We start from the raw sequence: 15,223 nt of genomic DNA, 5'->3' as shown, positions 1-15,223 counted from the left end.
ATTTACAGTTATTAATTTTATGCAGCACAGCATGTCCCTATATCTTAGCTTTGGGATGTGGTAGGACAAAAATTACCACACCACTGTCTTCGTCAGGACCTCCCTGACACACGGTGTGGGTTTGAACAAGATCTGAAGAGGTCACATATTTCACCCAAAAAACACTAAGGGGTACCCCTTTGTGTTTTTTCAGACAAAATTTTTGACCGTCTCAGATTTCTTCCAAACTCACGATGTTGATTAGGCAGGTCCTGACTTACACAAAGGTGTGATTATTTTCAGCCTATCTCATCCCAAAGCTGAGATATGAGGACAAACTTAACTGGGATTTTCTCTCAATAGGTTTATTGGTGTTGAATATATTGGAATTAAATTTATGAGCTTTTTATACGTCCAATAAAGCAAAATACAGATGCAATGTAGGATATATTGGACTTACTAGGCTTTTCTGATCGCACCCTTCTACTCATGTGTTTACCTAGCTTCACTGGAATGAGGAATCCCATCATGAAATTTACAGTTATACATTTTATGCAGCACAACATGTCCCTATATCTTAGCTTTGGGATGTGGTAGGCCAACAATTACCACACCACTGTCTTCGTCAGGACCTCTCTGACACACGGTGTGGGTTTGAAGAAGATCTGAAGAGGTCACATATTTTACCCAAAAAAACACTAAGGGGTACCCCTTTGTGTTTTTTTAGACTAAATTTTTGACCATCTCAGATTTCTTCCACACTCACGATGTTGATTAGGCAGGTCCTGACTTACACAAAGGTGTGATTATTTTCAGCCTATCTCATCCCAAAGCTGAGATATGAGGACAAACTTAACTGGGATTTTCTCTCAATAGGTTTATTGGTGTTGAATATATTGGAATTAAATTTATGAGCTTTTTATACGTCCAATAAAGCAAAATACAGATGCAATGTAGGATATATTGGACTGACTAGGCTTTTCTGATCGCACCCTTCTACTCATGTGTTTACCTAGCTTCACTGGAAGTAGGAATCCCATCATGAAATTTACAGTTATACATTTTATGCAGCACAACATGTCCCTATATCTTAGCTTTGGGATGTGGTAGGGCAACAATTACCACACCACTGTCTTCGTCAGGACCTCCCTGACACACGGTGTGGGTTTGAAGAAGATCTGAAGAGGTCACATATTTCACCCAAAAAAACACTAAGGGGTACCCCTTTGTGTTTTTTCAGACTAAATTATTGACCGTCTCAGATTTCTTCCAAACTCACGATGTTGATTAGGCAGGTCCTGACTTACACAATGGTGTGATTATTTTCAGCCTATCTCATCCCAAAGCTGAGATATGAGGACAAACTTAACTGGGATTTTCTCTCAATAGGTTTATTGGTGTTGAATATATTGGAATTAAATTTATGAGCTTTTTATACATCCAATAAAGCAAAATACAGATGCAATGTAGGATATATTGGACTGACTAGGCTTTTCTGATCGCACCCTTCTACTCATGTGTTTACCTAGCTTCACTGGAATGAGGAATCCCATCATGAAATTTACAGTTATACATTTTATGCAGCACAGCATGTCCCTATATCTTAGCTTTGGGATGTGGTAGGACAAAAATTACCACACCACTGTCTTCGTCAGGACCTCCCTGACACACGGTGTGGGTTTGAAGAAGATCTGAAGAGGTCACATATTTCACCCAAAAAAACACTAAGGGGTACCCCTTTGTGTTTTTTCAGACTAAATTTTTGACCGTCTCAGATTTCTTCCAAACTCACGATGTTGATTAGGCAGGTCCTGACTTACACAAAGGTGTGATTATTTCCAGCCTATCTCATCCCAAAGCTGAGATATTAGGTCTAACGTAAGTGGGATTTTCTCTCAATAGGTTTATTTGTGTTGAATATATTGGAATTAAATTTATGAGCTTGTTATACATCCAATAAAGAAAAATACAGATGCAATGTAGGATATATTGGACTGACTAGGCTTTTCTGATCGCACCCTTCTTCTCATGTGTTTACCTAGCTTCACTGTAAGTAGGAATCCCATCATGAAATTTACAGTTATTAATTTTATGCAGCACAGCATGTCCCTATATCTTAGCTTTGGGATGTGGTAGGGCAAAAATTACCACACCACTGTTTTCGTCAGGACCTCTCTGACACACAGTGTGGGTTTGAAGAAGATCTGAAGAGGTCACATATTTCACCCAAAAAAACACTAAGGGGTACCCCTTTGTGTTTTTTCAGACTAAATTATTGACCGTCTCAGATTTCTTCCAAACTCACGATGTTGATTAGGCAGGTCCTGACTTACACAAAGGTGTGATTATTTTCAGCCTATCTCATCCCAAAGCTGAGATATGAGGACAAACTTAACTGGGATTTTCTCTCAATAGGTTTATTGGTGTTGAATATATTGGAATTAAATTTATGAGCTTTTTATACATCCAATAAAGCAAAATACAGATGCAATGTAGGATATATTGGACTGACTAGGCTTTTCTGATCGCACCCTTCTACTCATGTGTTTACCTAGCTTCACTGGAATGAGGAATCCCATCATGAAATTTACAGTTATACATTTTATGCAGCACAACATGTCCCTATATCTTAGCTTTGGGATGTGGTAGGGCAACAATTACCACACCACTGTCTTCGTCAGGACCTCTCTGACACATGGTGTGGGTTTGAAGAAGATCTGAAGAGGTCACATATTTCACCCAAAAAAACACTAAGGGGTACCCCTTTGTGTTTTTTCAGACTAAATTTTTGACCATCTCAGATTTCTTCCAAACTCACGATGTTGATTAGGCAGGTCCTGACTTACACAAAGGTGTGATTATTTTCAGCCTAACTCATCCCAAAGCTGAGATATGAGGACAAACTTAACTGGGATTTTCTCTCAATAGGTTTATTTGTGTTGACTATATTGGAATTAAATTTATGAGCTTGTTTTACGTCCAATAAAGCAAAATACAGATGCAATGTAGGATATATTGGACTGACTAGGCTTTTCTGATCGCACCCTTCTACTCATGTGTTTACCTAGCTTCACTGGAATGAGGAATCCCATCATGAAATTTACAGTTATACATTTTATGCAGCACAACATGTCCCTATATCTTAGCTTTGGGATGTGGTAGGGCAACAATTACCACACCACTGTCTTCGTCAGGACCTCTCTGACACACGGTGTGGGTTTGAAGAAGATCTGAAGAGGTCACATATTTCACCCAAAAAAACACTAAGGGGTACCCCTTTGTGTTTTTTTAGACTAAATTTTTGACCATCTCAGATTTCTTCCACACTCACGATGTTGATTAGGCAGGTCCTGACTTACACAAAGGTGTGATTATTTTCAGCCTATCTCATCCCAAAGCTGAGATATGAGGACAAACTTAACTGGGATTTTCTCTCAATAGGTTTATTGGTGTTGAATATATTGGAATTAAATTTATGAGCTTGTTATACGTCCAATAAAGCAAAATACAGATGCAATGTAGGATATATTGGACTGACTAGGCTTTTCTGATCGCACCCTTCTACTCATGTGTTTACCTAGCTTCACTGGAAGTAGGAATCCCATCATGAAATTTACAGTTATTAATTTTATGCAGCACAGCATGTCCCTATATCTTAGATTTGGGATGTGGTAGGACAAAAATTACCACACCACTGTCTTCGTCAGGACCTCCCTGACACACGGTGTGGGTTTGAAGAAGATCTGAAGAGGTCACATATTTCACCCAAAAAAACACTAAGGGGTACCCCTTTGTGTTTTTTCAGACAAAATTTTTGACCGTCTCAGATTTCTTCCAAACTCACGATGTTGATTAGGCAGGTCCTGACTTACACAAAGGTGTGATTATTTCCAGCCTATCTCATCCCAAAGCTGAGATATGAGGTCTAACGTAAGTGGGATTTTCTCTCAATAGGTTTATTTGTGTTGAATATATTGGAATTAAATTTATGAGCTTGTTATACATCCAATAAAGAAAAATACAGATGCAATGTAGGATATATTGGACTGACTAGGCTTTTCTGATCGCACCCTTCTTCTCATGTGTTTACCTAGCTTCACTGTAAGTAGGAATCCCATCATGAAATTTACAGTTATTAATTTTATGCAGCACAGCATGTCCCTATATCTTAGCTTTGGGATGTGGTAGGGCAAAAATTACCACACCACTGTTTTCGTCAGGACCTCTCTGACACACGGTGTGGGTTTGAAGAAGAGCTGAGGAGGTCACATATTTCACCCAAAAAAACACTAAGAGGTACCCCTTTGTGTTTTTTTAGACTAAATTTTTGACCATCTCAGATTTCTTCCAAACTCGCGATGTTGATTAGGCAGGTCCTGACTTACACAAAGGTGTGATTATTTTCAGCCTATCTCGTCCCAAAGCTGAGATATGAGGACAAACTTAACTGGGATTTTCTCTTAATAGGTTTATTGGTGTTGAATATATTGGAATTAAATTTATGAGCTTTTTATATGTCCAATAAAGCAAAATACAGATGCAATGTAGGATGTATTGGACTGACTAGGCTTTTCTGATCGCACCCTTCTACTCATGTGTTTACCTAGCTTCACTGGAAGTAGGAATCCCATCATGAAATTTACAGTTATACATTTTATGCAGCACAACATGTCCCTATATCTCAGCTCTGGGATGTGGTAGGGCAACAATTACCACACCACTGTCTTCGTCAGGACCTCCCTGACACACGGTGTGGGTTTGAAGAAGATCTGAAGAGGTCACATATTTCACCCAAAAAAACACTAAGGGGTACCCCTTTGTGTTTTTTTAGACTAAATTTTTGACCATCTCAGATTTCTTCCACACTCACGATGTTGATTAGGCAGGTCCTGACTTACACAAAGGTGTGATTATTTTCAGCCTATCTCATCCCAAAGCTGAGATATGAGGACAAACTTTACTGGGATTTTCTCTCAATAGGTTTATTGGTGTTGAATATATTGGAATTAAATTTATAAGCTTGTTATACGTCCAATAAAGCAAAATACAGATGCAATGTAGGATATATTGGACTGACTAGGCTTTTCTGATCGCACCCTTCTACTCATGTGTTTACCTAGCTTCACTGGAAGTAGGAATCCCATCATGAAATTTACAGTTATTAATTTTATGCAGCACAGCATGTCCCTATATATTAGCTTTGGGATGTGGTAGGACAAAAATTACCACACCACTCTCTTCGTCAGGACCTCTCTGACACACGGTGTGGGTTTGAAGAAGATCTGAGAAGGTCACATATTTCACCCAAAAAAACACTAAGGGGTACCCCTTTGTGTTTTTTCAGACTAAATTTTTGACCGTCTCAGATTTCTTCCAAACTCACGATGTTGATTAGGCAGGTCCTGACTTACACAAGGTGTGATTATTTTCAGCCTAACTCATCCCAAAGCTGAGATATGAGGACAAACTTAACTGGGATTTTCTCTCAATAGGTTTATTTGTGTTGAATATATTGGAATTAAATTTATGAGCTTGTTTTACGTCCAATAAAGCAAAATACAGATGCATTGTAGGATATATTGGACTGACTAGGCTATTCTGATCGCACCCTTCTACTCATGTGTTTACCTAGCTTCACTGGAAGTAGGAATCCCATCATGAAATTTACAGTTATACATTTTATGCAGCACAGCATGTCCCTATATCTTAGCTTTGGGATGTGGTAGGACAAAAATTACCACACCACTGTCTTCGTCAGGACCTCCCTGACACACGGTGTGGGTTTGAACAAGATCTGAAGAGGTCACATATTTCACCCAAAAAAACACTAAGGGGTACCCCTTTGTGTTTTTTCAGACTAAATTTTTGACCGTCTCAGATTTCTTCCAAACTCACGATGTTGATTAGGCAGGTCCTGACTTACACAAGGTGTGATTATTTCCAGCCTATCTCATCCCAAAGCTGAGATATGAGGTCTAACGTAAGTGGGATTTTCTCTCAATAGGTTTATTGGTGTTGAATATATTGGAATTAAATTCATGAGCTTTTTATACGTCCAATAAAGCAAAATACAGATGCAATGTAGGATATATTGGACTGACTAGGCTTTTCTGATCGCACCCTTCTACTCATGTGTTTACCTAGCTTCACTGGAAGTAGGAATCCCATCATGAAATTTACAGTTATACATTTTATGCAGCACAACATGTCCCTATATCTCAGCTCTGGGATGTGGTAGGGCAACAATTACCACACCACTGTCTTCGTCAGGACCTCCCTGACACACGGTGTGGGTTTGAAGAAGATCTGAAGAGGTCACATATTTCACCCAAAAAAACACTAAGGGGTACCCCTTTGTGTTTTTTTAGACTAAATTTTATACCATCTCAGATTTCTTCCACACTCACGATGTTGATTAGGCAGGTCCTGACTTACACAAAGGTGTGATTATTTTCAGCCTATCTCATCCCAAAGCTGAGATATGAGGACAAACTTTACTGGGATTTTTTCTCAATAGGTTTATTGGTGTTGAATATATTGGAATTAAAATTATAAGCTTGTTATACGTCCAATAAAGCAAAATACAGATGCAATGTAGGATATATTGGACTGACTAGGCTTTTCTGATCGCACCCTTCTACTCATGTGTTTACCTAGCTTCACTGGAAGTAGGAATCCCATCATGAAATTTACAGTTATTAATTTTATGCAGCACAGCATGTCCCTATATATTAGCTTTGGGATGTGGTAGGACAAAAATTACCACACCACTCTCTTCGTCAGGACCTCTCTGAAACACGGTGTGGGTTTGAAGAAGATCTGAGGAGGTCACATATTTCACCCAAAAAAACACTAAGGGGTACCCCTTTGTGTTTTTTTAGACTAAATTTTTGACCGTCTCAGATTTCTTCCAAACTCACGATGTTGATTAGGCAGGTCCTGACTTACACAAAGGTGTGATTATTTTCAGCCTAACTCATCCCAAAGCTGAGATATGAGGACAAACTTAACTGGGATTTTCTCTCAATAGGTTTATTTGTGTTGAATATATTGGAATTAAATTTATGAGCTTGTTTTACGTCCAATAAAGCAAAATACAGATGCAATGTAGGATATATTGGACTGACTAGGCTATTCTGATCGCACCCTTCTACTCATGTGTTTACCTAGCTTCACTGGAAGTAGGAATCCCATCATGAAATTTACAGTTATTAATTTTATGCAGCACAGCATGTCCCTATATCTTAGCTTTGGGATGTGGTAGGACAAAAATTACCCCACCACTGTCTTCGTCAGGACCTCCCTGACACACGGTGTGGGTTTGAACAAGATCTGAAGAGGTCACATATTTCACCCAAAAAAAACACTAAGGGGTACCCCTTTGTGTTTTTTCAGACTAAATTTTTGACCGTCTCAGATTTCTTCCAAACTCACGATGTTGATTAGGCAGGTCCTGACTTACACAAAGGTGTGATTATTTTCAGCCTAACTCATCCCAAAGCTGAGATATGAGGACAAACTTAACTGGGATTTTCTCTCAATAGGTTTATTGGTGTTGAATATATTGGAATTAAATTTATGAGCTTGTTATACATCCAATAAAGAAAAATACAGATGCAATGTAGGATATATTGGACTGACTAGGCTATTCTGATCGCACCCTTCTACTCATGTGTTTACCTAGCTTCACTGGAAGTAGGAATCCCATCATGAAATTTACAGTTATTAATTTTATGCAGCACAGCATGTCCCTATATCTTAGCTTTGGGATGTGGTAGGACAAAAATTACCACACCACTGTCTTCGTCAGGACCTCCCTGACACACAGTGTGGGTTTGAACAAGATCTGAAGAGGTCACATATTTCACCCAAAAAAACACTAAGGGGTACCCCTTTGTGTTTTTTCAGACTAAATTTTTGACCGTCTCAGATTTCTTCCAAACTCACGATGTTGATTAGGCAGGTCCTGACTTACACAAAGGTGTGATTATTTCCAGCCCATCTCATCCCAAAGCTGAGATATGAGGTCTAACGTAAGTGGGATTTTCTCTCAATAGGTTTATTTGTGTTGAATATATTGGAATTAAATTTATGAGCTTGTTATACATCCAATAAAGAAAAATACAGATGCAATGTAGGATATATTGGACTGACTAGGCTTTTCTGATAGCACCCTTCTTCTCATGTGTTTACCTAGCTTCACTGTAAGTAGGAATCCCATCATGAAATTTACAGTTATACATTTTATGCAGCACAACATGTCCCTATATCTTAGCTTTGGGATGTGGTAGGGCAACAATTACCACACCACTGTCTTCGTCAGGACCTCTCTGACACACGGTGTGGGTTTGAAGAAGATCTGAAGAGGTCACATATTTCACCCAAAAAAACACTAAGGGGTACCCCTTTGTGTTTTTTAAGACTAAATTTTTGACCATCTCAGATTTCTTCCACACTCACGATGTTGATTAGGCAGGTCCTGACTTACACAAAGGTGTGATTATTTTCAGCCTATCTCATCCCAAAGCTGAGATATGAGGACAAACTTAACTGGGATTTTCTCTCAATAGGTTTATTGGTGTTGAATATATTGGAATTAAATTTATGAGCTTGTTATACGTCCAATAAAGCAAAATACAGATGCAATGTAGGATATATTGGACTGACTAGGCTTTTCTGATCGCACCCTTCTACTCATGTGTTTACCTAGCTTCACTGGAAGTAGGAATCCCATCATGAAATTTACAGTTATTAATTTTATGCAGCACAGCATGTCCCTATATCTTAGCTTTGGGATGTGGTAGGACAAAAATTACCACACCACTCTCTTTGTCAGGACCTCTCTGACACACGGTGTGGGTTTGAAGAAGATCTGAGGAGGTCACATATTTCACCCAAAAAAACACTAAGGGGTACCCCTTTGTGTTTTTTTAGACTAAATTTTTGACCGTCTCAGATTTCTTCCACACTCACGATGTTGATTAGGCAGGTCTTGACTTACACAAAGGTGTGATTATTTTCAGCCTAACTCATCCCAAAGCTGAGATATGAGGACAAACTTAACTGGGATTTTCTCTCAATAGGTTTATTGGTGTTGAATATATTGGAATTAAATTTATGAGCTTGTTATACATCCAATAAAGAAAAATACAGATGCAATGTAGGATATATTGGACTGACTAGGCTATTCTGATCGCACCCTTCTACTCATGTGTTTACCAAGCTTCAATGGAAGTAAGAATCCCATCATGAAATTTACAGTTATTAATTTTATGCAGCACAGCATGTCCCTATATCTTAGCTTTGGGATGTGGTAGGACAAAAATTACCACACCACTGTCTTCGTCAGGACCTCCCTGACACACGGTGTGGGTTTGAAGAAGATCTGAAGAGGTCACATATTTCACCCAAAAAAACACTAAGGGGTACCCCTTTGTGTTTTTTCAGACTAAATTTTTGACCGTCTCAGATTTCTTCCAAACTCACGATGTTGATTAGGCAGGTCCTGACTTACACAAAGGTGTGATTATTTCCAGCCTATCTCATCCCAAAGCTGAGATATGAGGTCTAACGTAAGTGGGATTTTCTCTCAATAGGTTTATTTGTGTTGAATATATTGGAATTAAATTTATGAGCTTGTTATACATCCAGTAAAGAAAAATACAGATGCAATGTAGGATATATTGGACTGACTAGGCTTTTCTGATCGCACCCTTCTTCTCATGTGTTTACCTAGCTTCACTGTAAGTAGAAATCCCATCATGAAATTTACAGTTATTAATTTTATGCAGCACAGCATGTCCCTATATCTTAGCTTTGGGATGTGGTAGGGCAAAAATTACCACACCACTGTTTTCGTCAGGACCTCTCTGACACACGGTGTGGGTTTGAAGAAGAGCTGAGGAGGTCACATATTTCACCCAAAAAACACTAAGAGGTACCCCTTTGTGTTTTTTTAGACTAAATTTTTGACCATCTCAGATTTCTTCCAAACTCACGATGTTGATTAGGCAGGTCCTGACTTACACAAAGGTGTGATTATTTTCAGCCTATCTCGTCCCAAAGCTGAGATATGAGGACAAACTTAACTGGGATTTTCTCTCAATAGGTTTATTGGTGTTGAATATATTGGAATTAAATTTATGAGCTTGTTATACGTCCAATAAAGCAAAATACAGATGCAATGTAGGATATATTGGACTGACTAGGCTTTTCTGATCGCACCCTTCTACTCATGTGTTTACCTAGCTTCACTGGAAGTAGGAATCCCATCATGAAATTTACAGTTATACATTTTATGCAGCACAACATGTCCCTATAGCTTAGCTCTGGGATGTGGTAGGGCAACAATTACCACACCACTGTCTTCGTCAGGACCTCCCTGACACACGGTGTGGGTTTGAAGAAGATCTGAAGAGGTCACATATTTCACCCAAAAAAACACTAAGGGGTACCCCTTTGTGTTTTTTTAGACTAAATTTTTGACCATCTCAGATTTCTTCCACACTCACGATGTTGATTAGGCAGGTCCTGACTTACACAAAGGTGTGATTATTTTCAGCCTATCTCATCCCAAAGCTGAGATATGAGGACAAACTTTACTGGGATTTTCTCTCAATAGGTTTATTGGTGTTGAATATATTGGAAATAAATTTATAAGCTTGTTATACGTCCAATAAAGCAAAATACAGATGCAATGTAGGATATATTGGACTGACTAGGCTTTTCTGATCGCACCCTTCTACTCATGTGTTTACCTAGCTTCACTGGAAGTAGGAATCCCATCATGAAATTTACAGTTATTAATTTTATGCAGCACAGCATGTCCCTATATATTAGCTTTGAGATGTGGTAGGACAAAAATTACCACACCACTCTCTTCGTCAGGACCTCTCTGACACACGGTGTGGGTTTGAAGAAGATCTGAGGAGGTCACATATTTCACCCAAAAAAACACTAAGGGGTACCCCTTTGTGTTTTTTTAGACTAAATTATTGACTGTCTCAGATTTCTTCCAAACTCACGATGTTGATTAGGCAGGTCCTGACTTACACAAAGGTGTGATTATTTTCAGCCTAACTCATCCCAAAGCTGAGATATGAGGACAAACTTAACTGGGATTTTCTCTCAATAGGTTTATTTGTGTTGAATATATTGGAATTAAATTTATGAGCTTGTTTTACGTCCAATAAAGCAAAATACAGATGCAATGTAGGATATATTGGACTGACTAGGCTATTCTGATCGCACCCTTCTACTCATGTGTTTACCTAGCTTCACTGGAAGTAGGAATCCCATCATGAAATTTACAGTTATTAATTTTATGCAGCACAGCATGTCCCTATATCTTAGCTTTGGGATGTGGTAGGACAAAAATTACCACACCACCGTCTTCGTCAGGACCTCCCTGACACACGGTGTGGGTTTGAACAAGATCTGAAGAGGTCACATATTTCACCCAAAAAAACACTAAGGGGTACCCCTTTGTGTTTTTTCAGACTAAATTTTTGACCGTCTCAGATTTCTTCCAAACTCACGATGTTGATTAGGCAGGTCCTGACTTACACAAAGGTGTGATTATTTCCAGCCTATCTCATCCCAAAGCTGAGATATGAGGTCTAACGTAAGTGGGATTTTCTCTCAATAGGTTTATTGGTGTTGAATATATTGGAATTAAATTCATGAGCTTTTTATACGTCCAATAAAGCAAAATACAGATGCAATGTAGGATATATTGGACTGACTAGGCTTTTCTGATCGCACCCTTCTACTCATGTGTTTACCTAGCTTCACTGGAAGTAGGAATCCCATCATGAAATTTACAGTTATACATTTTATGCAGCACAACATGTCCCTATATCTCAGCTCTGGGATGTGGTAGGGCAACAATTACCACACCACTGTCTTCGTCAGGACCTCCCTGACACACGGTGTGGGTTTGAAGAAGATCTGAAGAGGTCACATATTTCACCCAAAAAAACACTAAGGGGTACCCCTTTGTGTTTTTTTAGACTAAATTTTTGACCATCTCAGATTTCTTCCACACTCACGATGTTGATTAGGCAGGTCCTGACTTACACAAAGGTGTGATTATTTTCAGCCTAACTCATCCCAAAGCTGAGATATGAGGACAAACTTAACTGGGATTTTCTCTCAATAGGTTTATTTGTGTTGAATATATTGGAATTAAATTTATGAGCTTGTTTTACGTCCAATAAAGCAAAATACAGATGCAATGTAGGATATATTGGACTGACTAGGCTATTCTGATCGCACCCTTCTACTCATGTGTTTACCTAGCTTCACTGGAAGTAGGAATCCCATCATGAAATTTACAGTTATTAATTTTATGCAGCACAGCATGTCCCTATATCTTAGCTTTGGGATGTGGTAGGACAAAAATTACCACACCACCGTCTTCGTCAGGACCTCCCTGACACACGGTGTGGGTTTGAACAAGATCTGAAGAGGTCACATATTTCACCCAAAAAAACACTAAGGGGTACCCCTTTGTGTTTTTTCAGACTAAATTTTTGACCGTCTCAGATTTCTTCCAAACTCACGATGTTGATTAGGCAGGTCCTGACTTACACAAAGGTGTGATTATTTCCAGCCTATCTCATCCCAAAGCTGAGATATGAGGTCTAACGTAAGTGGGATTTTCTCTCAATAGGTTTATTGGTGTTGAATATATTGGAATTAAATTCATGAGCTTTTTATACGTCCAATAAAGCAAAATACAGATGCAATGTAGGATATATTGGACTGACTAGGCTTTTCTGATCGCACCCTTCTACTCATGTGTTTACCTAGCTTCACTGGAAGTAGGAATCCCATCATGAAATTTACAGTTATACATTTTATGCAGCACAACATGTCCTTATATCTCAGCTCTGGGATGTGGTAGGGCAACAATTACCACACCACTGTCTTCGTCAGGACCTCCCTGACACACGGTGTGGGTTTGAAGAAGATCTGAAGAGGTCACATATTTCACCCAAAAAAACACTAAGGGGTACCCCTTTGTGTTTTTTTAGACTAAATTTTTGACCATCTCAGATTTCTTCCACACTCACGATGTTGATTAGGCAGGTCCTGACTTACACAAAGGTGTGATTATTTTCAGCCTATCTCATCCCAAAGCTGAGATATGAGGACAAACTTTACTGGGATTTTCTCTCAATAGGTTTATTGGTGTTGAATATATTGGAATTAAAATTATAAGCTTGTTATACGTCCAATAAAGCAAAATACAGATGCAATGTAGGATATATTGGACTGACTAGGCTTTTCTGATCGCACCCTTCTACTCATGTGTTTACCTAGCTTCACTGGAAGTAGGAATCCCATCATGAAATTTACAGTTATTAATTTTATGCAGCACAGCATGTCCCTATATCTTAGCTTTGGGATGTGGTAGGACAAAAATTACCACACCACTGTCTTCGTCAGGACCTCCCTGACACACGGTGTGGGTTTGAACAAGATCTGAAGAGGTCACATATTTCACCCAAAAAAACACTAAGGGGTACCCCTTTGTGTTTTTTCAGACTAAATTTTTGACCGTCTCAGATTTCTTCCAAACTCACGATGTTGATTAGGCAGGTCCTGACTTACACAAAGGTGTGATTATTTCCAGCCTATCTCATCCCAAAGCTGAGATATGAGGTCTAACGTAAGTGGGATTTTCTCTCAATAGGTTTATTTGTGTTGAATATATTGGAATTAAATTTATGAGCTTGTTATACATCCAATAAAGAAAAATACAGATGCAATGTAGGATATATTGGACTGACTAGGCTTTTCTGATAGCACCCTTCTTCTCATGTGTTTACCTAGCTTCACTGTAAGTAGGAATCCCATCATGAAATTTACAGTTATACATTTTATGCAGCACAACATGTCCCTATATCTTAGCTTTGGGATGTGGTAGGGCAAGAATTACCACACCACTGTCTTCGTCAAGACCTCTCTGACACACGGTGTGGGTTTGAAGAAGATCTGAAGAGGTCACATATTTCACCCAAAAAAACACTAAGGGGTACCCCTTTGTGTTTTTTTAGACTAAATTATTGACTGTCTCAGATTTCTTCCAAACTCACGATGTTGATTAGGCAGGTCCTGACTTACACAAAGGTGTGATTATTTTCAGCCTAACTCATCCCAAAGCTGAGATATGAGGACAAACTTAACTGGGATTTTCTCTCAATAGGTTTATTTGTGTTGAATATATTGGAATTAAATTTATGAGCTTGTTTTACGTCCAATAAAGCAAAATACAGATGCAATGTAGGATATATTGGACTGACTAGGCTATTCTGATCGCACCCTTCTACTCATGTGTTTACCTAGCTTCACTGGAAGTAGGAATCCCATCATGAAATTTACAGTTATTAATTTTATGCAGCACAGCATGTCCCTATATCTTAGCTTTGGGATGTGGTAGGACAAAAATTACCACACCACCGTCTTCGTCAGGACCTCCCTGACACACGGTGTGGGTTTGAACAAGATCTGAAGAGGTCACATATTTGACCCAAAAAAACACTAAGGGGTACCCCTTTGTGTTTTTTCAGACTAAATTTTTGACCGTCTCAGATTTCTTCCAAACTCACGATGTTGATTAGGCAGGTCCTGACTTACACAAAGGTGTGATTATTTCCAGCCTATCTCATCCCAAAGCTGAGATATGAGGTCTAACGTAAGTGGGATTTTCTCTCAATAGGTTTATTTGTGTTGAATATATTGGAATTAAATTCATGAGCTTTTTATACGTCCAATAAAGCAAAATACAGATGCAATGTAGGATATATTGGACTGACTAGGCTTTTCTGATCGCACCCTTCTACTCATGTGTTTACCTAGCTTCACTGGAAGTAGGAATCCCATCATGAAATTTACAGTTATACATTTTATGCAGCACAACATGTCCCTATATCTCAGCTCTGGGATGTGGTAGGGCAACAATTACCACACCACTGTCTTCGTCAGGACCTCCCTGACACACGGTGTGGGTTTGAAGAAGATCTGAAGAGGTCACATATTTCACCCAAAAAAACACTAAGGGGTACCCCTTTGTGTTTTTTTAGACTAAATTTTTGACCGTCTCAGATTTCTTCCACACTCACGATGTTGATTAGGCAGGTCCTGACTTACACAAAGGTGTGATTATTTTCAGCCTATCTCATCCCAAAGCTGAGATATGAGGACAAACTTAACTGGGATTTTCTCTCAATAGGTTTAT

Source organism: Hoplias malabaricus, chromosome Y (genome assembly GCF_029633855.1).
Source record: "Hoplias malabaricus isolate fHopMal1 chromosome Y, fHopMal1.hap1, whole genome shotgun sequence".
In the NCBI taxonomy this organism is placed as follows: Eukaryota; Metazoa; Chordata; class Actinopteri; order Characiformes; family Erythrinidae; genus Hoplias; species Hoplias malabaricus.
This window is presented reverse-complemented; position numbering follows the sequence as displayed.